The sequence below is a fragment of the Sphaeramia orbicularis genome, chromosome 3 (genome assembly GCF_902148855.1).
Source record: "Sphaeramia orbicularis chromosome 3, fSphaOr1.1, whole genome shotgun sequence".
NCBI lineage: Eukaryota > Metazoa > Chordata > Actinopteri > Kurtiformes > Apogonidae > Sphaeramia > Sphaeramia orbicularis.
Window position 1 is genome coordinate 60175882 of NC_043959.1, and position 26129 is coordinate 60202010.

Below are 26129 nucleotides of genomic sequence, written 5' to 3' on the forward strand. Positions count from 1 at the left end.
AATATAGGAGGCACAAACTGTTTCTCTCTTGCCGTATATTTTATCTGTGCATGTTGTTATTCTTTATTTACACCCTCTATTCTGTAACTTCTTATGCCATCAGTTGCAGCCAGCTAACCCTGAGTCGATTTATACACACCCACATCAATTTGATGTTCTGCGTGTGCGTTTCTCCCTCTGAATAATATTTTGTGGATAAAGTGCTGTTAGTCATAAAAAATGGAGGCAGATCTTCAGATGGTGTTTTTGTTTGCACTTAGTGTCTGCTGTGTTTGCGCTGGAGTTTTCATCAGTGTGGGTTTGGTTTAAAAGGCAAATGAATTCAGTTTAAAATAGAAACCTGCTTTAAACAACATGCTTTGGAGACAGAAACAGACCTGGCGGTTCCTGTCTCCATTTCACGGATGTGTCCTTGGGCGAGTCGCTGAACCTCTGCCAGCTTCAGGGATGTTGTTAATTAGCTGATTAGGACCTCTGATCTACCTGTTGGGAAAAAAAAACAGTTTAACATATAAAGTCACAGTCAAATCCTGTTAAGAATCTAACATTTAATCATGACAAACAGGAACAGTTTGCATACAGCTGGTGCAGAGGTGTTTGTGTCAGACTGCAGTGGAAGCTCCTCTTCTCCTAAAATGACTCCCATTAAATGCTCAAATCTGTTCATTTGTTTTCATTTCATTGACTCCAAATGTGTTGGAACACGTTCATCTCTCAGACCAGTTGGTTCAGAATCAGTTTGATCCCAGATCAGTGGACTGGATGTTGTTCACTTCTCCTCCATTCCCGTGTCTGTGTTTGTTCATTCCATCTCTGCTCAGTGCATTTGTCTGTAGACGCTCAGCGTCCATGCACTTCAATGGGACTGAGTGGAACTGGTTTAAACTGACTCGAAACTGGACGATCACTGGATAAATGACACCATGTTGTCCCGCCCCCAGACACTCGGCATCTCTGGGGGTGAAACCAAATGAACTGTTCATTTACTGACCTGGAAAGGAAACACACTCATTCGACTTCCTTGTTTCAATTTAACATAATTTCAACGTTTTCTTGTTTACTTGGTACGATAAGGTCACTGAGCATTTTCTGAAAAAGGAACAGAGGATGAATTTATGTTTAAATAACTGGACTTTTTTTTTTGATGTAAGCCGACAATGGGCTTCCCCTGTCTGAAAGACGAGCAGCCGCCACTGGTATAGTTCCACTTTACTGATGAGATTTTAAATTTAGATGTTAAACGAATACGTCAGGTTAACCCATAAAGACCCAAAAAACCACTACACAAAAAAGCATCTACTGATCTAAGATGTTTAATCATCTCTGAACCATTAAATCTATCAATACATGTAAAAAAAAAAAAAAAGTTTCGTGGTCATCAGATTTTTCTGTCTTCTTAAAGTTTGGAGTTTGATAAATGACAGCAGATATAGGCACTAGTTTGTTTGTTTTTTACCTTCACTTATCAGTATCTTTGCTGAAAAAGTCACTTTTTCTTCATTTTTCTCTGTTTTTGATGTAATGACCTCAACTTTAATCTGAGTTTAAGTGAACATTCACATGATCAGTAAATTAAATACAGGAAAATATCTGATTTTGACTTAGAAGAAATACAGAGGATAATATTATAATAAACAGTAAAAAAAAAAAAAAAAACTTACAAAAAGGTTCAATAGAGTAAAGTATCAGTTTGTCTTTATGGTTAAATATTCCACTGATTTTGATCAAATGATTATTAGCATTCACAGAAAAGTGCTCACCTCTGGACAATTTGTCTTCTTAAAGTTTGGAGTTTGATAAATGACAGTGGATGGAGACACTTTTGTTTTTTACATTCTGTTATTGATACCTTTATTGAAAAAGTCAATTTTTCTTCAGTTTTCTCTGTTTTTTATTTAAAACCCCCCAAATTTAATCTGAGCTTTTATGAACATCAACATGATCAGTGAATTAAATAATAGAAAATACATGATTTTGACTGAAAAAATGCAAAATGCAGAGGATAATATTATAATAAATGATGATAAATCATTTTTAAAAAAGGTCAAAAAGAGAGAAGAATTCACTTGGGAACAACCATAAAAGTAGCACTGGGTCTTTATGGGTAAATATTCCACTGATTTTGATTAAATGATTATTAGCATTCACAGAAAAGTGCTCACCTCTGGATAATTTGTCTTCTTAAAGTTTGGAGTTTGATAAATGACAGTGGATGGAGACACTTTTGTTTTTTACATTCTGTTATTGATATCTTTGCTGAAAGTCAATTTTTCTTGGGTTTTCTCTGTTTTTGTTATAATAGTCCTCAAATTTAATCTGAGCTTTTATGAATGTCCACATGATCAGTGAACTAAATAATGGAAAATACATGATTTACACTGGAAAAAAACGCAAAATGCAGAGGATGATATGATAATAAAGGTGATCAGTCACTTCAGAAATGTTAAATATAGAGAAAATATTGGGAAGTGATAACAAAAGTAGCAACATCACTAACAATATTTATGTGTTAAGCTACACACTGTAAAAAATGACTGTAGAATTAACACCAAAAAGTTGTAAAACATAAAAAACTGTAAGTGACAATACAATGCAAAGTTGTTTATTTGAAAAGATTTTTGTGTTAACGATTAAATCAAATATAGCTGTAGTTTTAACAGGAAGAGGATGTGAACAAAAGCAGATTAGTATGAAGATATGTGTTTCTGTTTTTTTTAGAAAATAAAACTGTAAATTGAAAAACAATGTGGTGGTCGTTTAAACTGCAAAGACCATAATGTTGAATTTTACATCTACACATTTAAACTGTTAAATCTACATGTTTAAACTGTTAAATCTACATGTTTAAACTGTTAAATCGACATGTTTAAACTGTTAAATCTACATGTTTAAACTGTTAAAAATACATGTTTAAACTGTTAAAAATACATGTTTAAACTGTTAAATCTACATGTTTAAACTGTTAAATCTACATGTTTAAACTGTTAAATCTACATGTTTAAACTGTTAAAAATACATGTTTAAACTGTTAAATCTACATGTTTAAACTGTTAAATCTACATGTTTAAACTGTTAAATCTACATGTTTAAACTGTTAAATCCACATGTTTAAACTGTTAAATCTACATGTTTAAACTGTTAAATCTACATGTTTAAACTGTTAAATCTACATGTTTAAACTGTTAAAAATACATGTTTAAACTGTTAAATCTAGATGTTTAAACTGTTAAAAATACATGTTTAAACTGTTAAAAATACATGTTTAAACTGTTAAATCTACATGTTTAAACTGTTAAATCTACATGTTTAAACTGTTAAATCTACATGTTTAAACTGTTAAATCTACATGTATAAACTGTTAAATCTACATGTTTAAACTGTTAAATCTACAGATTTAAAATGTTAAATCTACATGTTTAAATTGTTAAATCTACATGTTTAAACTGTTAAATCTACATGTTTAAACTGTTAAATCTACAGATTTAAAATGTTAAATCAACACGTTTAAAATATTAAATATACAGATTTAAACTGTTAAATCTACACGTTTAAACTGTTAAATCTACAGGTTTAAAATGTTAAATATACAGATTTAAACTGTTAAATCTACACGTTTAAACTGTTAAATCTACAGGTTTAAAATGTTAAATATACAGATTTAAACTGTTAAATCTACACGTTTAAAATGTTAAATCTACACATTTAAAATGTTAAATCTACATGTTTAAACTGTTAAATCTACATATTTAAAATGTTAAATCTACATGTTTAAAATGTTAAATCTACACATTTAAAATGTTAAATCTACATGTTTAAAATGTTAAATATACAGATTTAAAAGGTTAAATATACAGATTTAAACTGTTAAATCTACATGTTTAAAATGTTAAATCTACACATTTAAAATGTTAAATCTACATGTTTAAACTGTTAAATCTACATGTTTAAACTGTTAAATCTACATGTTTAAACTGTTAAAAATACATGTTTAAACTGTTAAATCTACATGTTTAAACTGTTAAATCTACAGGTTTAAAATGTTAAATCTACATGTTTAAAATGTTAAATCTACATGTTTAAAATGTTAAATCTACACATTTAAACTGTTAAATCTACAGGTTTAAAATGTTAAATATACAGATTTAAAATGTTAAATATACAGATTTAAACTGTTAAATCTACACGTTTAAAATGTTAAATCTACATGTTTAAACTGTTAAATCTACATGTTTAAACTGTTAAATCTACATGTATAAACTGTTAAATCTACATGTTTAAACTGTTAAATCTACAGATTTAAAATGTTAAATCTACATGTTTAAATTGTTAAATCTACATGTTTAAACTGTTAAATCTACATGTTTAAACTGTTAAATCTACATGTTTAAACTGTTAAATCTACAGATTTAAAATGTTAAATCTACATGTTTAAATTGTTAAATCCACATGTTTAAACTGTTAAATCTACACGTTTAAACTGTTAAATCTACAGGTTTAAAATGTTAAATATACAGATTTAAACTGTTAAATCTACACGTTTAAAATGTTAAATCTACATATTTAAAATGTTAAATCTACATGTTTAAACTGTTAAATCTACATATTTAAAATGTTAAATCTACATGTTTAAAATGTTAAATATACAGATTTAAAATGTTAAATATACAGATTTAAACTGTTAAATCTACATGTTTAAAATGTTAAATCTACACATTTAAACTGTTAAATCTACAGGTTTAAAATGTTAAATATACAGATTTAAAATGTTAAATATACAGATTTAAAATGTTAAATACACAGATTTAAACTGTTAAATCTACACGTTTAAAATGTTAAATCTACACATTTAAAATGTTAAATCTACATGTTTAAACTGTTAAATCTACATGTTTAAACTGTTAAATCTACATGTTTAAACTGTTAAAAATACATGTTTAAACTGTTAAATCTACATGTTTAAACTGTTAAATCTACACATTTAAAATGTTACATCTACATGTTTAAAATGTTAAATATACAGATTTAAAATGTTAAATATACAGATTTAAACTGTTAAATCTACATGTTTAAAATGTTAAATCTACACATTTAAACTGTTAAATCTACAGGTTTAAAATGTTAAATATACAGATTTAAAATGTTAAATATACAGATTTAAACTGTTAAATCTACACGTTTAAAATGTTAAATCTACATGTTTAAACTGTTAAATCTACATGTTTAAACTGTTAAATCTACATGTATAAACTGTTAAATCTACATGTTTAAACTGTTAAATCTACAGATTTAAAATGTTAAATCTACATGTTTAAATTGTTAAATCTACATGTTTAAACTGTTAAATCTACATGTTTAAACTGTTAAATCTACATGTTTAAACTGTTAAATCTACAGATTTAAAATGTTAAATCTACATGTTTAAAATGTTAAATCTACACATTTAAAATGGTAAATCTACATGTTTAAAATGTTAAATATACAGATTTAAAATGTTAAATATACAGATTTAAACTGTTAAATCTACACGTTTAAAATATTAAATATACAGATTTAAACTGTTAAATCTACACGTTTAAACTGTTAAATCTACAGGTTTAAAATGTTAAATATACAGATTTAAACTGTTATATCTACACGTTTAAAATGTTAAATCTACACATTTAAAATGTTAAATCTACATGTTTAAACTGTTAAATCTACATATTTAAAATGTTAAATCTACATGTTTAAAATGTTAAATCTACACATTTAAAATGGTAAATCTACATGTTTAAAATGTTAAATATACAGATTTAAAATGTTAAATATACAGATTTAAACTGTTAAATCTACACGTTTAAAATGTTAAATCTACACATTTAAAATGTTAAATCTACATGTTTAAACTGTTAAATCTACATGTTTAAACTGTTAAATCTACATGTTTAAACTGTTAAAAATACATGTTTAAACTGTTAAAAATACATGTTTAAACTGTTAAATCTACATGTTTAAACTGTTAAATCTACATGTTTAAACTGTTAAATCTACATGTTTAAACTGTTAAATCTACACGTTTAAACTGTTCAATCTACACGTTTAAACTGTTAAATCTACATGTTTAAACTGTTAAATCTACATGTTTAAACTGTTAAATCTACACATTTAAAATGTTAAATATACATGTTTAAAATGTTAAATATACAGATTTAAAATGTTAAATATACAGATTTAAACTGTTAAATCTACATGTTTAAAATGTTAAATCTACACATTTAAAATGTTAAATCTACATGTTTAAACTGTTAAATCTACATGTTTAAACTGTTAAATCTACATGTTTAAACTGGTAAAAATACATGTTTAAACTGTTAAATCTACATGTTTAAACTGTTAAAAATACATGTTTAAACTGTTAAATCTACATGTTTAAACTGTTAAAAATACATGTTAAAACTGTTAAATCCACATGTTTAAACTGTTAAATCTACATGTTTAAACTGTTAAATCTACATGTTTAAACTGTTAAATCTACAGATTTAAAATGTTAAATCTACATGTTTAAATTGTTAAATCTACATGTTTAAACTGTTAAATCTACATGTTTAAACTGTTAAATCTACATGTTTAAACTGTTAAATCCACATGTTTAAACTGTTAAATCTACATGTTTAAACTGTTAAATCTACATGTTTAAACTGTTAAATCTACACGTTTAAAATATTAAATATACAGATTTAAACTGTTAAATCTACACGTTTAAAATGTTAAATATACAGATTTAAACTGTTAAATCTACACATTTAAAATGTTAAATCTACATGTTTAAAATGTTAAATCTACATGTTTAAACTGTTAAATCTACAGGTTTAAAATGTTAAATCTACATGTTTAAAATGTTAAATCTACATGTTTAAAATGTTAAATCTACACATTTAAAATGTTAAATCTACATGTTTAAAATGTTAAATATACAGATTTAAAATGTTAAATATACAGATTTAAACTGTTAAATCTACATGTTTAAAATGTTAAATCTACACATTTAAACTGTTAAATCTACAGGTTTAAAATGTTTAATATACAGATTTAAAATGTTAAATATACAGATTTAAACTGTTAAATCTACACGTTTAAAATGTTAAATCTACACATTTAAAATGTTAAATCTACATGTTTAAACTGTTAAATCTACATGTTTAAAATGTTAAATCTACATGTTTAAACTGTTAAATCTACAGGTTTAAAATGTTAAATCTACATGTTTAAAATGTTAAATCTACAGGTTTAAACTGTTAAATCTAAATATTTAAAATGTTAAATCTACATGTTTAAACTGTTAAATCTACACGTTTAAACTGTTAAATCTACATGTTTAAATGTTAAATCTACATGTTTAAACTGTTAAATCTACATGTTTAAATGTTAAATCTACAGGTTTAAAATGTTAAATCTACACATTTAAAATGTTAAATCTACAGGTTTAAAATGTTAAATCTACAGGTTTAAAATGTTAAATCTACAGATTTAAAATGTTAAATCTACATGTTTGAACTGTTAAATCTACACGTTTAAACTGTTAAATCTACACGTTTAAACTGTTAAATCTACATGTTTAAACTGTTAAATCAACATGTTTAAATGTTAAATCTACACGTTTAAAATGTTAAATCTACAGGTTTAAAATGTTAAATATACAGATTTAAACTGTTAAATCTACAGGTTTAAAATGTTAAATCTACAGGTTTAAACTGTTAAATCTACATGTTTAAACTGTTAAATCTACAGGTTTAAACTGTTCAATCTACATGTTACTTCATAAATATGTTTACAGTTGGATGTGTTTTTTACAGTATTGTTCTGGAAACCACAGCTGCCAGGTTTTTGTTTTTTTTTTCCGTAATAACAACAAGATTTTTTTTTACAGTGCAGGTACGTATGCATGTGCACGGCAGCCAGCTTTGTACAGACTGTATGTTCATCTGTCACTGTAAATATACATAGTACGTGTGTGTGTGTGTGTGTGTGTGTGTGTGTGTGTGTGTGTGTGTGTGTGTGTGAGAGCTTCTGCCTTCGTGAGTTTCTCTGCAGACTGTCCAACATGTGCTGTCATTGACAAACACACTGAGAGGATTAGCTAAACTTAGCTCTTACTCCTGGGCTGCAGACACCTGCTGTGCTCTGTGCAGGACACCGTTTAAGTCCGCTCAGTCCAACAATGAGCAGCTCAGCGCTCGCAAGGTCCTGTCACTTGCAACTTAACCCTTTGATGAATGGAATTATGAGAATCTTTGTCAATTTTTTTTTTTTACTTGAGTGTTTTTATTCCTCTTTAAGCATGAAAAAAAAACAACAGAACAATGTGATTGAAACGTGTTTAACCCTTTCATGCAGACTGGTCACTCCAGTGGACAGTTCTCCAGCTGTTCTCTTGTTTATTCATGGATTTTGTTATTTTAGTTTCATATCAGCCAACACAATACACAGTGCACTGACACTGATAACAATACTGGAACTGTGCTGTTCTAAATAAACCAAATCTAACATGTTTGAGTGTAAATCAGTTCCGTGTTTTCGTTATTAGACTGTAATTAACAACAAAAGTTATTTTGGCATATTATCCCCATGAAGTGACTAGTATTGGAGTTCTCTACAAACAAAAAGTTAAGGATTTTTTTTTTTTTTTGTCTTTTTTTTGTCATTTTGGCCATTTGTTAATAAAACTATGTCTGGTCATCAAAAAAATGTGTTTCAGTTCAATTCACACACAAAAAACTCATCCAAAAATTACCCAAAACACCTAAAAATCACCCAGAAATTAACAAAAAAAACAAAAAAACAAAAACAAAAACACCTAAAAACCCACTTAAAAACCACATAAAACACCCAATTTCTCTAATTCAGTACATTTTAATTTGTTTTAATTTGTCTGCTGCTTTCTCCCAACTTTAGTCTCCATGTTTCCAGGTAGAGTGGGGACCAGAAGACGACTGGAAACCACAAGTGAACACAAGTGACGGACCCTTAAATATCATATGGTGACAGCAGAGAAAACTGAGAGAGGGAAATAAATCGATTTCGTATCAATGCAACATTGACAAAGATGAAAACAAAGGGAATTTTATCCATAATTTTTTTATCCATTTTAGTTAGTTTTATAAACACACTACAGTTTCAGTTAGTTATCTTTTATTTTCTTTTAATTATAGTTTTTATTTATTTCAGTTAACGAGATTCTAGTTTTTGTCATTTTTAGTTTTCGTTAAGGATAATAACCTTGGACTTAAAACTGTATGAGTTTAACCCTTTCATGCATGAATTATGAGAACCTTAATCAAGATTTTGTTACTGAGGGTTTTTATTCCTCTTAAATTTGGCATTAATTGTACAGTTTTTTTATGTTTTCAATCTATTCTTGTATTTTATTATTTTATTTAGGTTTTATCTATTCTTCTGTATTTTTTTTTTAATCTATTTTACTTATTTATTCATTCATTTATTTATTTATTTTTACAGTTCTACGTCTTTTAATCTCCTCTTGTATTTTACTCTGTTATTTTGTTTTTTCTTTATTTTTCTGTGCACTACTTTAATCCACTGTGCTGTACAAATAAAGTTGGATGGCACTGGATTAAAAAAAACAATGTGTTTGAATTTTTTTTTTTTTTTTTTTTTTTTTTTTTAATCAATCTGTTTTTCATGGAGTTGCAAAAAAGTCCACTCAGCTGGGCACCATGCATTTAATTTTTGAAGCAAAGAAACATATATTTACTGATATACTGTGTGAAAACTATGGAATAAAAACATGTTTAATGCTGCTAATCTGATGTTTTGTCCCATTTTAAAACTCTAATACTAGTCATTACTCACTTCATGGAGATAATATGGAAAAAAAAAAAAAACTAATCTTTTTGGTGTCAATTACAGTCTAATAGAAATAATACACAATACTTTACACTCAGACCTGTTAGTGCAGATCAAGTTCATCAAGAGCAGCAAACATACAGTAACGGTCTGAATGTCAGTGTATTATTATGGGATGGTGCATAAGTGCCCACTGTGTTGGCTGATATGGAACTAAAACAACCAAACCCATGAATATACAAGAGAACAGCTGCAGAAGAACTGACCACTGGAGTGACCACTGGAGTGACCAGTGTGCATGAAAGGGTTAAGAACACGATCAGGAGCAAACATTTGCAGTTACTGGACGAACTGATGCATTCCAAGCTGTTGAATGCATGACAGGAGACTTAGTGGGTTAGGGTCTGAATGTGTTCTCCTGTCTGTATGATGTCATGATGCTAAAAACGTGTGGACAGTCTGCTCATCCAGTACTGGTTAACTGTGAGAACAGCCAGCCCACACCTGAGGGCGACAGGAGGAGGGACTGACCTCTCATCTCAAATCCTTCTCAGTCTGTCTGTGCATCACACACTCTGCATGTGCGAGTACACAGAGCGCACTGGGGTGTGTGTGTGTGTGTGTGTGTGTGTGTGTGTGCGTGCAGGAGGGGGGAGGATTTCTATACGTTAGACGAGCAGACAACGGCTGCCACAGCTGAATGAAGTCCCTCCGAAAAGTCAGGCTGTGTTATTAATGCTGCTGTGATTCCATATTCTGAAGGGCGCTGACTTTGGCTCCACAAGGACACCAAGTTTAAGAAGACAAGGATCCAGAGGTGAGCGCTTTTCTGTCAGGGCTAACAGTGGATTTATTTAATACAAATCTGTGGAATATTCACTCATAAACACCCACTGCTACTTTTGTGACACTTCCCAAGTGAATTTTTCTCTTTATTCAACTTTTATTAAGAAATTTATCATCATTTATTTTGATATTATGCTCTGTATTTTGCATTTTTTCAGTATAAATCTGGTATTTTCTTATATTTAATGTACTGATCATGTGGACGTTCATTAAAGCTCAGATTAAATTTGAGGGTTATTATATCAGCAACAGAGAAAACTGAAGAAAAAGAGACTTTTACAGCAAATATGCCAATAACAGAATGTAAAAACAAGTGTCTCCATTCACTGTCACAAGACAAGGGGGAGCGCTTTTCTATGAATGCTAACAGTGGATTTATTTAATTAAAATCTGTGGAATATTCACCCATAAACACCCACTGCTACTTTTGTGACACTTCCCAAGTGAATTTTGTATTTATTCAACTTTTATTAAGCAATTTATCATCATTTATTTTAATATTATCCTCTGTATTTTGCATTTTTTCAGTATAAATCAGGTATTTTCTTATATTTAATGTACTGATCATGTGGACGTTCATTAAAGCTCAGATTAAATTTGAGGGTTATTATATCAGAAACAGAGAAAACTGAAGAAAAAGAGACTTTTACAGCAAATATGCCAATAACAGAATGTAAAACCAAGTGTCTCCACTCACTGTCATTTATCAAACTCTAAACTTTAAGAAGACAAGGGGGAGCACTTTTCTGTCAATGCTAACAGTGGATTTATTTAATTAAAATCCGTGGAATATTTTACCCATAAACACCCACTGCTACTTATGTGACACTTCCCAAGTGAATTTTTGTCTTTATTCAACTTTTATTAAGCAATTTATCATCTTTTATCCTCTGTATTTTGCATTTTTTCAGAGGAAATCTGGTGATTACCTCCACCAAGGAGGTTCTGTTTTTGCCAGGGTTTGTTTGTTTGTTTGTTTGTCTGTCTGTTAGTGTGCAACATAACTCAAAAAGTTATGGACAGATTTGGATGAAATTTTCAGGGTTTGTTGGAAATGGGATAAGGAAGAAATGATTAAATTTTGGTGGTGATCGGGGGTGGGGGGGCCCACGGGGGGGGGGGGGGGGGGGGGGGGGGGGGGGGGGCACTGATCAGCCTTGGCAGAGGTCTGCGCTCTCCGAGTGCTTCTAGTTTCTTATATTTAATGTACTGATCATGTGGACGTGCATAAAAGCTCAGGTTAAATTTGAGGGTTATTGTATCAGCAACAGAGAAAACTGAAGAAAATGATTCTTTTTCTCCAAATATACCAATAACAGAATGTAAAAACAAGTGTCTCCATTCACTGTCATTTATCAAACTCCAAACTTTAAGAAGACAAGGAGAGCACTTTCTGTCAATGCTAATTCAAACCAGTGGAATATGTACCCACAGAGACCCAGTGTTACTTTTGTGGCAGTTCTCAAGTGAATTTTTCTCCCTATTTAACTTTTCTTAAGTGAATTATCACCATTTATCGTCTGTATTTTGCATTTTTTGAGTGAAAATCAAAGTGAAAGTATTTTTCTGTATTTAATTCACTATGTAGATGTTCATAGAAGCTCAGATTAAAGTGGAGGGTTATTATATCAGAAACAGAGAAAACTGAACTTATCAATAACTGAGTGTAAAAACCAGTGTTTCCATCCACTGTCACTGATCCAACTCCATGGGTTTGACTGGTGGGTCAGTGTTGGAGATCACAGGTGTCAAACTGGGGTCCAAAAGGTTCCAGTCGCAGGAGGAATTTGCAAAGTGCAGAAGATATTAACAGTTGAGGGCGTTCAACTGGAAAATAACAGCATAATAACCTGGAAATAATGACTCCAAATTTTCTTCTTGGTTTAATGTGGAAAAAAAAAAAGGCATTATGCTGATAAATAATGGTGAAACCAATTTTTTCTCTTTGATTTATTGCAAAGAACATTAAATTCTGATATCCTTTAATAATAAAACATGAATAAGAAATAAATAATTCTAAATAATAAAATAAAATTAACAGTATTCTGCCTGTTGTGTGTCTAGTTAGATCTGATCTGTAATGCACATGTAGAAATCATAAGCTGAGGCAGAATATTAATCAAATTTTTCTTATTATTCTTATTTTTCTTCAGAAATTTCCGTTTTTTCAGGTTATTCACATCCTTTTCATTTGGATAGTTTGTAAAATGTAAATGTTTTTCATAATTTAATGTTATTTTTTGCATTAAAAATAATTGCAGTTGTCATTATTTATGGGTTATTCTGTTATTATTGTACTGGTCCGGTCCACTGGAGGTCAAACTGGACTGAATGTGGAACCTGAAAGAACAGGAGCTGGACGGCCCTGACCCAGCCCTGGGTCCAATCTGATGAAACACAAACTGTATTTTACACACGTTATCTGACAGTATTGAAAGGCTGAGTGGTTCAGACGGTTCTGAACATTTCACATCAGTCGTTGTTTTTGTTCCCAGAGGCTGTTTGGTCTGTGTGGGCCGAGAATGGAATCATCTAATGTAGAAAGGAAAGAATGATCTGGTGTGTTCTTTTGTTTTCATCTTTTGTTTTCATCTTTTCTCTTCTTTTCTATTCTTTTTACATTTCTTTTTTTTCTTCTTTTCTTTTTTCTCTTTTCTCTTCTTTTCTTTTTTGTTTCTTTCCTTTTTTCCCCTTCTTCTCTCTTTTCTTTTCTTTTCTTTCTTTTCTATTTTCATTTATTTTCTGTCTTCTCTTTCTTTTTCTTCTTTCTATTCTCTTAATTCTTTCTCTTTTTTCTCTTTTCTTTTTCTTCTTTTCTCTTTTCTTTTTTATTTCTTTTCTTTCCCTCTTGTCTTTTCTATCTATTCTATCTATTCTATCTGTTTCTATTCGTTTATATTCGTTTCTATTGTTCTGTTCTATTCTTCTTTTTCTTTTTCTTTCCTTCTTTTCTTTTCTTTCTCTTTCTTTCCTTTCTTTTCTTTCTTTTTTTCTATCTCTCTTTCTTTTTTTTTCTTTTCTTCTCTTTTCTTTTCTCTTCTATGTTTTTTCTTTCTTCTCTTTCTTTTCTTTTCTTTTCGTTTCTTTTCTTTTCTTTTCTATTCTTCTATTGTTTTTTTCTTTTCTTCTCTTTCTTTTCTTTTCTTTTTTCTTTTCGTTTCTTCTTTTCTTTTTTTCTATGTTTTTTCTTTTTCGTTTCTTTCTTTTCTATTCTCTTCTATTGTTTTTTCTTTTCTTTTCTTTTCTTTTCGTTTCTTTTCTTTTCTATTCTCTTCTATTGTTTTTTTCTTTTCTTTTCTTTTCTTTTCTTTTCTTTTCTTTTCTTTTCGTTTCGTTTCTTTTCTTTTTTTTCTCTTTTCTTTAATGTAATCATTTACAGTAGACTTTACAGAACAGTGCTGTGTCAGACAGACTTCAGGGTTCTGCAGGACTCGGTGGTGTCCCTGCAGACTCAGGTCCAGTTCTGCAGGACTCGGTGGTGTCCCTGCAGACTCAGGTCCAGTTCTGCAGGACTCGGTGGTGTCCCTGCAGACTCAGGTCCAGTTCTGCAGGACTCTGTGGTGCCCCTGCAGACTCAGGTCCAGTTCTGCAGGACTCTGTGGTGTCCCTGCAGACTCAGGTCCAGTTCTGCAGGACTCGGTGGTGCCCCTGCAGACTCAGGTCCAGTTCTGCAGGACTCGGTGGTGCCCCTGCAGACTCAGGTCCAGTTCTGCAGGACTCGGTGGTGTCCCTGCAGACTCAGGTCCAGTTCTGCAGGACTCGGTGGTGCCCCTGCAGACTCAGGTCCAGTTCTGCAGGGACTCTGTGGTGCCCTGCAGACTCAGGTCCAGTTCTGCAGGACTCTGTGGTGTCCCTGCAGATCAGGTCAGTTCTGCAGGACTCTGTGGTGCCCCTGCAGACTCAGGTCCAGTTCTGCAGGACTCGGTGGTGTCCCTGCAGACTCGGTCCAGTTCTGCAGGACTCGGTGGTTTCCCTGCAGAATCAGGTCCAGTTCTGCAGGACTCGGGTGGTTGTCCCTGCAGACTCAGGTCCAGTTCTGCAGGAATCGGTGGTGCCCCCTGCAGACTCAGGTCCAGTTCTGCAGGACTCGGTGGTGTCCCTGCAGACTCAGGTCCAGTTCCCTGCAGACTCGGTGGTGTCCCTGCAGACTCAGGTCCAGTTCTGCAGGACTCGGTGGTGCCCCTGACAGATCAGGTACAGTCTCTGCAGGACTCGGTGGTGTCCCCTGCAGACTCAGGTCCAGTTCTGCAGGACTCGGTGGTGTCCCTGCAGACTCAGGTCCAGTTCTGCAGGACTCGGTGGTGTCCCTGCAGACTCAGGTCCAGTTCTGCAGGACTCGGTGGTGTCCCTGCAGACTCAGGTCCAGTTCTGCAGGACTCGGTGGTGTCCCTGCAGACTCAGGTCCAGTTCTGCAGGACTCGGTGGTGCCCCTGCAGACTCAGGTCCAGTTCTGCAGGACTCTGTGGTGCCCCTGCAGACTCAGGTCCAGTTCTGCAGGACTCGGTGGTGTCCCTGCAGACTCAGGTCCAGTTCTGCAGGACTCTGTGGTGCCCCTGCAGACTCAGGTCCAGTTCTGCAGGACTCGGTGGTGTCCCTGCAGACTCAGGTCCAGTTCTGCAGGACTCGGTGGTGTCCCTGCAGACTCAGGTCCAGTTCTGCAGGACTCTGTGGTGCCCCTGCAGACTCAGGTCCAGTTCTGCAGGACTCTGTGGTGTCCCTGCAGACTCAGGTCCAGTTCTGCAGGACTCGGTGGTGCCCCTGCAGACTCAGGTCCAGTTCTGCAGGACTCGGTGGTGCCCCTGCAGACTCAGGTCCAGTTCTGCAGGACTCGGTGGTGCCCCTGCAGACTCAGGTCCAGTTCTGCAGGACTCTGTGGTGTCCCCTGCAGACTCAGGTCCAGTTCTGCAGGACTCGGTGGTGTCCCTGCAGACTCAGGTCCAGTTCTGCAGGACTCGGTGGTGCCCCTGCCAGACTCAGGTCCAGTTCTGCAGGACTCGGTGGTGTCCCTGCAGACTCAGGTCCAGTTCTGCAGGACTCGGTGGTGTCCCTGCAGACTCAGGTCCAGTTCTGCAGGACTCGGTGGTGTCCCTGCAGACTCAGGTCCAGTTCTGCAGGACTCGGTGGTGTCCCTGCAGACTCAGGTCCAGTTCTGCAGGACTCGGTGGTGTCCCTGCAGACTCAGGTCCAGTTCTGCAGGACTCGGTGGTGCCCCTGCAGACTCAGGTCCAGTTCTGCAGGACTCTGTGGTGTCCCTGCAGACTCAGGTCCAGTTCTGCAGGACTCGGTGGTGCCCCTGCAGACTCAGGTCCAGTTCTGCAGGACTCGGTGGTGTCCCTGCAGACTCAGGTCCAGTTCTGCAGGACTCGGTGGTGTCCCTGCAGACTCAGGTCCAGTTCTGCAGGACTCGGTGGTGTCCCTGCAGACTCAGGTCCAGTTCTGCAGGACTCGGTGGTGTCCCTGCAGACTCAGGTCCAGTTCTGCCAGGACTCGGTGGTGTCCCTGCAGACTCAGGTCCAGTTCTGCAGGACTCGGTGGTGCCACTGCAGACTCAGGTCCAGTTCTGCAGGACTCGGTGGTGTCCCTGCAGACTCAGGTTCCAGTTCTGCAGGACTCGGTGGTGCCCCTGCAGACTCAGGTCCAGTTCTGCAGGACTCGGTGGTGTCCTGCAGACTCAGGTCCAGTTCTGCAGGACTCGGTGGTGCCCCTGCCAGACTCAGGTCCAGTTCTGCAGGACTCGGTGGGTCCCTGCAGACTCAGGTCCAGTTCTGCAGGACTCGGTGGTGTCCCTGCAGACTCAGGTCCAGTTCTGCAGGAATCGGTGGTGTCCTGCAGACTCAGGTCCAGTTCTGCAGGACTCGGTGGTGTCCCTGCAGACTCAGGTCCAGTTCTGCAGGACTCGGTGGTGTCCATGCAGACTCAGGTCCAGTTCTGCAGGACTCGGTGGTGTCCCTGCAGACTCAGGTCCAGTTCTGCAGGACTCGGTGGTGTCCCTGCAGACTCAGGTCCAGTTCTGCAGGACTCCGGGTGGTGTACTGCAGACTCAGGTCCAGTTCTGCAGGACTCGGTGGTGCCCTGCAGACTCAGGTCCAGTTCTGCAGGACTCTGTGGTGTCCCTGCAGACTCAGGTCCAGTTCTGCAGGACTCGGTGGGTCCCTGCAGACTCAGGTCCAGTTCTGCAGGAACTCGGTGGTGCCCCTGCAGACTCAGGTCCAGTTCTGCAGGACTCGGTGGTGTCCCTGCAGACTCAGGTCCAGTTCTGCAGGACTCGGTGGTGTCCCTGCAGACTCAGGTCCAGTCTGCAGGACTCGGTGGTGTCCCTGCAGACTCAGGTCCAGTTCTGCAGGACTCGGTGGTGTCCCTGCAGACTCAGGTCCAGTTCTGCAGGACTCGGTGGTGTCCCTGCAGACTCAGGTCCAGTTCTGCAGGACTCGGTGGTGCCCCTGCAGACTCAGGTCCAGTTCTGCAGGACTCGGTGGTGTCCCTGCAGGACTCAGGTCCAGTTCTGCAGGACCTCGGTGGTGCCCCTGCAGACTCAGGTCCAGTTCTGCAGGACTCGGTGGTGCCCCTGCAGACTCAGGTCCAGTTCTGCAGGACTCGGTGGTGTCCCTGCAGACTCAGGTCCAGTTCTGCAGGACTCGGTGGGTGTCCCTGCAGACTCAGGTCCAGTTCTGCAGGACTCGGTGGTGTCCCTGCAGACTCAGGTCCAGTTCTGCAGGACTCGGTGGTGTCCCTGCAGACTCAGGTCCAGTTCTGCAGGACTCGGTGGTGTCCCTGCAGACTCAGGTCCAGTTCTGCAGGACTCGGTGGTGTCCCTGCAGACTAAGGTCCAGTTCTGCAGGACTCGGTGGTGTCCCTGCAGACTCAGGTCCAGTTCTGCAGGACTCGGTGGTGCCCTGCAGAATCAGGTCCAGTTCTGCAGGACTCGGTGGTGCCCTGCAGACTCAGGTCCAGTTCTGCAGGACTCGGTGGTTGTCCCTGCAGACTCAGGTCCAGTTCTGCAGGACTCGGTGGTGCCCCTGCAGACTCAGGTCCAGTTCTGCAGGACTCGGTGGTGTCCCTGCAGACTCAGGTCCAGTTCTGCAGGACTCGGTGGTGTCCCTGCAGACTCAGGTCCAGTTCTGCAGGACTCGGTGGTGCCCTGCAGACTCAGGTCCAGTTCTGCAGGACTCGGTGGTGTCCATGCAGACTCAGGTCCAGTTCTGCAGGACTCGGTGGTGCCCCTGCAGACTCAGGTCCAGTTCTGCAGGACTCGGTGGTGTCCCTGCAGACTCAGGTCCAGTTCTGCAGGACTCGGTGGTGTCCCTGCAGACTCAGGTCCAGTTCTGCAGGACACTCGGTGGTGTCCCTGCAGACTCTCAGGTCCCGTTCTGCCGGGACTCGGTGGTCCCTGCAGACTCAGGTCCAGTTCTGCAGGACTCGTGGTGCCCCTGCAGACTCAGGTCCAGTTCTGCAGGACTCGGTGGTGTCCCTGCAGACTCAGGTCCAGTCTGCAGGACTCTGTGGTGTCCCTGCAGACTCAGGTCCAGTCTGCAGGACTCGGTGGTGTCCCTGCAGACTCAGTCCAGTTCTGCAGGACTCTGTGGTGTCCCTGCAGACTCAGGTCCAGTTCTGCAGGATCGGTGGTGCCCCTGCAGACTCAGGTCCAGTTCTGCAGGGACTCGGTGGTGTCCCTGCAGACTCAGGTCCAGTTCTGCCAGGACTCGGTGGTGCCCCTGCAGACTCAGGTACAGTTCTGCCAGGACTCGGTGGTGTCCCTGCAGACCTCAGTCCAGTTCTGCAGGACTCGGTGGTGTCCCTGCAGACTAGGTCCAGTTCTGCAGGACTCGGTTGGTGTCACTGCAGACTCAGGTCCAGTTCTGCAGGACTCGGTGGTGTCCCTGCAGACTCAGGTCAGTTCTGCAGGACTCTGTGGTGTCCCTGCAGACTCAGGTGCTTCCAGTGCAGACGTCTGCCAGGCTGGTGCTGTGTGGACTGTGCAGTTGTCAGGGTGGATGTTCAGTGTTGTTAATGCTGTGACCCAGTTCCATCCCCACCTGAGCACAATGCATGCTGCTGTACTCACATCTATTCCCACTCCCACTCCTGAGTGAACGGCGATTGGAGGGTCAGTTCAGGATACTGGCAAAATGCGATCAGAAAAATCATTAGTCTGACAACGAGCCGACCCGCACCTGAAACACCAGAATGCACAGCTTGTTGATTAAAGAACTGGGTCTGTTTTCTGGGGAATAACTCTTACGTTTAATGGAAGTCACAGTTTCTCAAAGCAATGCTAAACTGTTGGCTTTGGGGCCGCGTGTGCATTATCAGAGCTACCGAGGATTGTGAGCTTACTCAACAAAAAAAAAAAAAAAGAAAAAATTAAGAGGATGAAGTTCAAAAGAAATGCCCCAAAGGAATAAAATGTAAATTCTGAAGCAAATTCACCACATGGGCTGCACATCAGACAGTATTGTTTTACTCCGTATGAAGAAAATACAGACGAAACCACATCGTAGAATCCCATCTGTGAATCAGCGAACACACCGCAAAACTCCAAATCTGACCAACAGTACTTTTCTCATTTCTAGTGCAAATATCTCATCACACTTAAAATAAGACAGAATCACCTGAAGAGGAACTTGTAAGTGAGATAGAAGAACCAGTGGTGTAGTGGTCCCTGGAGAAGTGGGTATACTCTCAACTTTTGCCCTTTTTTTTTTTTAACCTTCTAAAACCCACTGTCCATATTTGTGGACAAGAATTTCACAATTTATAAAAAAAAAAAAAAAAAAAAAAAGAAAAAAGAAAAGGAAACTCCACAACAAAGGACATTCCATAAAAATGTAAAAACTGCATCTGAAAAAACTGTTGCATCATGATGTTTCCAATATAGGCACTTATTGAATGAGAAACAAAACAGCTGTTACTCTGCTGACATTTCCTGGGTCTGAGGAGGTTAAAGTAGTTCAGAAAAACACAGTTTTAGAAACAGTGACATATAAGATAGTTTGACCAAAAATCCGTCAGTAGTATTTGTTCACTATTATAAAATGATCATGACTTGATCAGGAGCAGTTTGTAGATTTGACTGGACACACAAGCAGCTGCAGGAATGGAAATGGATTCAACAGGAGGTAAACATAGGATAATGCTAGCTTTTCCTAACGCTAGCCATTCAAAACATTAGCCTTTCATAACGTTAGCCTACTCACACAGTTTAACTATTGGCGATCTCCTCTAAATGTTCACTCATCTGTCCAGTAGTTTAAAACAGCGACTCATTCTGAATCCACCTTAAACTGACCTCAGAATTCTGGATTCCATCAAAGTAGGTTCTATCGATAAGTGTCACTCATTTGAAAGACGTTTATTCTGCCTTTCTTGTTTACATTTCCAATAATTGTGCATCTTTCAATGAGATGTGCAGTGACCTGTCAATCAACTGCGGTGGCACTGGCACCTAACGAGCTGTCCAATCAGGTTCCAGAGGTGGACAGCGCTAGTTAGCAATATTTTCCTTGGCATGACCCGCCCTACTCTGCCTCTGATTGGCTCATCAGTCCTCATGCCTAAAGTTAACCAATCTAATCAGTGAAGGCAGTGAACACTAGCCAATTAGAGGCAGAGTAGGGCGGGTCATGGCTCCACCATCCTAGGAGAAAAAATAGGTAATTTGGCTGCAGATACGACTGAATGTGCACATCAGGGGGATTTAGAAGTGGCTTTACCACTGGTTCCAACCAGTTTAGCTTATGACTCCATTTTAACATCACAAATTTCTGGCAACCCCAGACATTCAAAATGGATATATATATGTTTTTTGCTAAGATTAATTTGTTTTTGATCGTGTAATAGTTTGCGACACCATGTTGCAAATAAGCGTTAATTTCAGAGGACATTTAGTCTATATAATGTCTATTATTGTGGACATTTAGTCTATATAATGTGTATTATTGTGGACATTTAGTCTGTATAATGTCTGTTATTGTGGACAGAGGCAGTAAATCCAGGTGTAGATTACTGCACAAAGGCTCAGGATCTGTCCAGTCAGTCCAGCTGGGATTTACAAGGAGGACAATTAATACTGAACAAACAAGAACTGAAACTATGAATTATGAAAGAGCTGCAGCATCTGAAACTGACCACAGTGAACATGTGACACAAACAGAACCACAGTGCTGCAGTTTCAGCTTCTGTCTTTTATTTATTGGGATTGTCTCTGTCAACTCACCATATATTTTTTATTAGTACGTTTTTATTTTTATTTTTATCAATTACTAGAAATTTCAGGCGACCCCACATGGGGTCCCGACCCCAGGGTTGAAAACCGCTGGGGTATATGCAACGGTGACTGAAAAATAAGTAGGACTACACCTCTGATAAGAACTTATTTTTAGACAGTAGATCTGGAAAATCTAATTTCAAGAAATCTTACCAAGATTATTTTCATTTGTTCCATTGGCAGATTTTTTTGCTTAATGCTAATGGAACAAGTGACAATTATCTTGGTAAGATTTCTTGAAGTAAGGCAAGGCAAGGCAAGTTTATTTGTATAGCACATTTCAGCAACAAGGCAATTCAAGGTGCTTCACACAGGACATTGAAATAAAAGAAACAAAAAGAAACACATTTAAAACGTATAAAAGGTGATTAAAAACAGCAAGTAAGAAAACAACACATAAAATAAAATTTAAAAAAAGTAAGATTTTCCAGATCTATTGTCTAAAAATAAGTTCTTATATCTCACTGAAAAGTTCCTCTTCAGGTGATTCTGTCTGATCAGAGGCCTTTTTTTCCCTGTTTGCCATGTTTACTGTAGCACACCTGCAGCAGAAACCCCTCCTGTAACAGTCAGAGGATGAACACACTCATGTTTACAGACCACACACTGAACACATCTGTGGGGATGTTTAACAGGGCTGAACTGTACTGTGTGGTTTTGGTTTGGGGATGGATTTGACAGAATATCAAAGTGCACACACACGTGTTTGGAGCGTTTATTATGTAACTGTCTTGTTTGAGCCTAAACTGTGATCTTTTTCCAAACCCAGTTCTTTGTGGACCTCCACCTGTGATGACAGCGCTAACGCTGGTGCTGCAAAGGGCAGGTTTTAAAAGGCTTCCAGTGAGATTTGACCTCCCAAAATTTTTATATTAATGTGAAATTGAGTAATAAGTTACAAAGAGGTGATGTTTATTTACCTGGAGCCTTTTATTTATATTTATTTATTTTAAATGACTTCTTGTATTTATTTGTTTATTGTGACTTATCGGTACAAAATAATGACTCGAAATAACAGCAGGGGGGTTTCTATTCATAGGATATCCATAGTATTGTTATGTTAGAAGTCTGGTTTTCTTTTTCTTTTCTTTTCTTTTCTTTTCTTTTCTTTTCTTTTCTTTTCTTTTCTTTTCTTTTCTTTTCTTTTCTTTTCTTTTGTATTCTTTTCTTTTTTCTCCTCTTTTCTTTTCAATTCTATTCTATTCTTTTTTCATTTCTTTTCTTTCTTCTCTTCTTTTCCTTTCCTTTCTTTTCTTTTCTTTTCTTTTCTTTTTCTCTTCTTTTTTTTCTTTTTTCCCTTCTTTCTCTTTCTTTTCTTTTCTTTTCTTTTCTATTCTATTCTATTCTATTCTATTCTATTCTATTCTATTCTATTCTATTCTATTCTATTCTATTGTTTTTCCTTTCCTTTCCTTTCCTTTCCTTTCCTTCCCTTCCCTTCCCTTCTCTAGAGAAGAGAAAAGAAAAATAAAGAGAAAAAGAAAAAAAATAGAAGATCTTCTATTATTTTTTCTTTTCTTTTCTTTTCTTTTCTTTTCTTTTCTTTTCTTTTCTTTTCTTTTCTTTTCTTTTCCATGTTGCCTCACTACCTGTGAAGACACAATTGAACAGAATATATAAATAGACCAAATGTCTGGTAGATGTTTTAATGTGAAACTCTTCCATATTCATCCCTGTCTTTAAATGTGCATTATTATTAAATGTACATAATTATTAAATGTACATTATTATTAAATGTACATGACTGTCTGTTATTATTCTGCAGATCAGAGTTAAGTGCTGCTGTCACACATTCCTCTTCACTGCAGACTTCATCAGACTTCATGTATGACTGTGAAATGACACCAAAGCACTGACACAAGGCTCATTTACACAACTTATGACCCTAATTACACTGTTTTTACATTCCAAACAGTTTTGGTTTGTTCACTCGCTGATGCTGAATCACACATGGAACCATATTTCGTGCAGATGTACATTACGTTTCAAATCACGCAACATATTAGAACAAAAAAAAGAGTAACGACGACGGGTTTTGAACTATTAGAGTGGCATTAATTTGACTCATTCATTCAGAGTTTAATGCCTCATTATACCACACTATTAAATCAGAGATGTCTTACCACAATTAAAAATGCTTTTTTAGTTACTTTAAATTCCACTGTGTCCATTTGCCTTTGCACAGCCTTAGGCATGAGGCAAATTATTAACCTCTAAATGTGCAATTACTCTCAGTAGGAAAAGGAGGGAATAAAAGGCTAAAAGAGACTGAAAGGCACCGTGACATGCACTACCGTATAATTTCCTAATGCAGACAACAAGTGTAGTTTCTTTTTTAAGGATTTTAATACAAAGGCTACAGTCAATGAAAACTGCTTAAACGGCGACAGGATGTGAGTCATCACTAGAACATTACATTCAGCGCAACAGCTTTCACGTTTTTAGTAATGTAATATTGCATATTTATTGATTTCAATTGTTTTTATTGTAATATAGTTGTTGTTTTTTTTTTTGTAACAGTTCTTATGATCTTAATATTAAACTTCAGAATTTTTAGCAGTGAGATCTGAATTCTAGTACATGTACTTGAGTACTTATTTTGTTAATCTCAACATGTTTCCACACTGCAAAAATCTAAATCTTACCAAGTGTATTTGTCTCATTTCTAGTCAAAATATCTCATCACACCTAAAATAAGACACAATCACCTGAAGAGGAACTTGTGAGATATAAGAATTAGGACTGTCAAACTTAACGCATTAATGTGGTGTGTATATATTGGCTCAGGGTTAGCTGGTTGCAACTGATGGCATAAGAAGTTGCACAATAGAAGGTGTAAATAACGAGTAACAACATGCATAAATAAAATATAAGGCAAGAGAGAAACAGTTTGTGCCTCCTATATTTTTAACACGAAGACCAAATACAACCATTCCTGGTACAGGGTACATATATTAACCATTCAGTTATTATTAACATATATTAGTAGTGTATTGTCTCCCAAGAAATGATGAATTATGTATTAATTAGGGCTGTCAAAATTAACACATTAATGTAGATTAATCCATCATCATGATTAATCTGATTAAAAATGTTAACGCAAATAACCCATCGGCAGCACAGAATGACTCTGAACGTCTCTGCCAAAGTATTTGGGGCAGTTTGTCCAAGTAGAGTTAGCGTCGCATCTGAACAACTTGATCCGGTAGTGACACTGCAAAAATCTAAATCTTACCAAATGTATTTTTTTCATTTCTAGTCAAAATATCTCATCACACTTAAAATAAGACATAATCGCCTAAAGAGGAACTTTTCAGTGAGATATAAGAACTTATTTTCAGACAATAGATCTTGAAAATCTTATTTCAACAAATCTTACCAAGATAATTTTCATTTGTTCCATTGGCAGATTTGTTTTGCTTCAATCTGTGCATTTAAAAGGATGTATAAATCCACTACAATAACAAAATATAGAACATTAGAAGTACGCATAAAATAAGATATTATATTTAATTGGTTATCATGCTAGGAAGATACTATCATATTTATTGATCATTGTATTTGGAGTAAATGTTTGGGGTGGATATGTATATTATAGTTTATATTGAAAACAGTTGATTATTGCAAATCTGATTGTGTATGAGGTGACTAAAAAAAAGTGTATATGAATGGTTTTTATGGATGTTTTGTGTTATTGTAAAAAATATACAGAGGAAAATGTGTGTTAACAAAGCAAAGGAGGCGGATCTAGTTTGATTATTAGTTTTTAAAAAGGGGGTGGGAGTCAATAAGTTATACTTCTTCCCACTCCTTTTCGAGCGCAAAAAATTTGTATTTATTTGTTTTGACCATGTTGTATGATCCTTTGTTATCTGATGATTCTATGTGCTCGAAATAAAACTACTACTACTACTACTACTACTAAATTAAGCAAAAAAAAAAAATTGCCAATGGAACAAGTAAAAATTATCTTGGTAACATTTGTTGAAATAAGATTTTCCAGATCTATTGTCTAAAAATGAGTTCTTATCTCACTGGAAAGTTCCTCTTTAGGCGATTCTGTCTTATTTTAAGTGTGATGAGATATTTGGACTAGAAGTGAAAAAAAGACACTTGGTAAGGTTTAGATTTTTGCAGTTCATACCTAAATAACAGATGTCAAATACCACGCACCTCTGAAGTACAGCTATGCATGGAATTTACAGACACAAAACACATAAACTACTACAGAACTATTGTATTTAAGTCAATACAACAAACAAATAAACAAACAAAGGCGTAGGAAAAGATCACAGATGTGGCTAAAATAAGGATGCTGCGTTTGGCTTCAGTATTCTGTCGTATCCATTCTCAGTCTATTCGGGTTGTCACCAAACTATCATTTTTAATTTTATTTCTGAAACTTGTACATAAATAACAGCTGTTGTGTTGTTTGTTGTGTTCCTGGTGAGGTCAGGCAGTGGTTTTGTCATTATCTTCAGTTAATCTTTGCATATTATCTCAATACAGCTTGTTTTCATGTGATGGCAGGTTAATTAATTTCATTATTTCAAGAAGACAAACAGCTGTTTTTTCAGTGTCAAGGTGATGCGTTGTGTCAGACCTTGACTGAAGCGCAGTCGGGTAAACACTGATCAATAAATGGTTGATGCGACGTTGCCACCTCTGATCAATGTCAAAATTAATAGAAATAATAAGAAGGAGACGTTGTGTTGTTGTAATACTGTGTAGTATTAGTTCAGCTCTGGCACACACTGATTAACATGTTATCAAGAAAAACAAGCTCTATTATCTCGAGATAAGAAAATAATTAACCCGTTATCACAAGATAATACTATCTTTGGAGGCGGATCCTGGTATACTTATAATGTATGACTTATTCTCTCAGTCTGATCCTTCACTGTCTCATTTACATGAAGCATGGAAGCAGAAAAAGGGGTCAGCTTAGTACAAGAGTACTTGACCTAAAGGGTGGAAGGTTTTTAACATGATGTACTTTTCATGCTGATATTGAATGTAAAGATACAAAGAGGATTCAATTTAGTTTGACTTCTTCTGCAAATCTGTTTATTCTCTTACTCAGTTAAAAGCCCTTTTGTTTAACCCAGGGGCGTCAAACTCATGTTAGTTCAGGGGCCACATTAAGCCAAATTTGATCTGAAGTGGGCCAGACCGG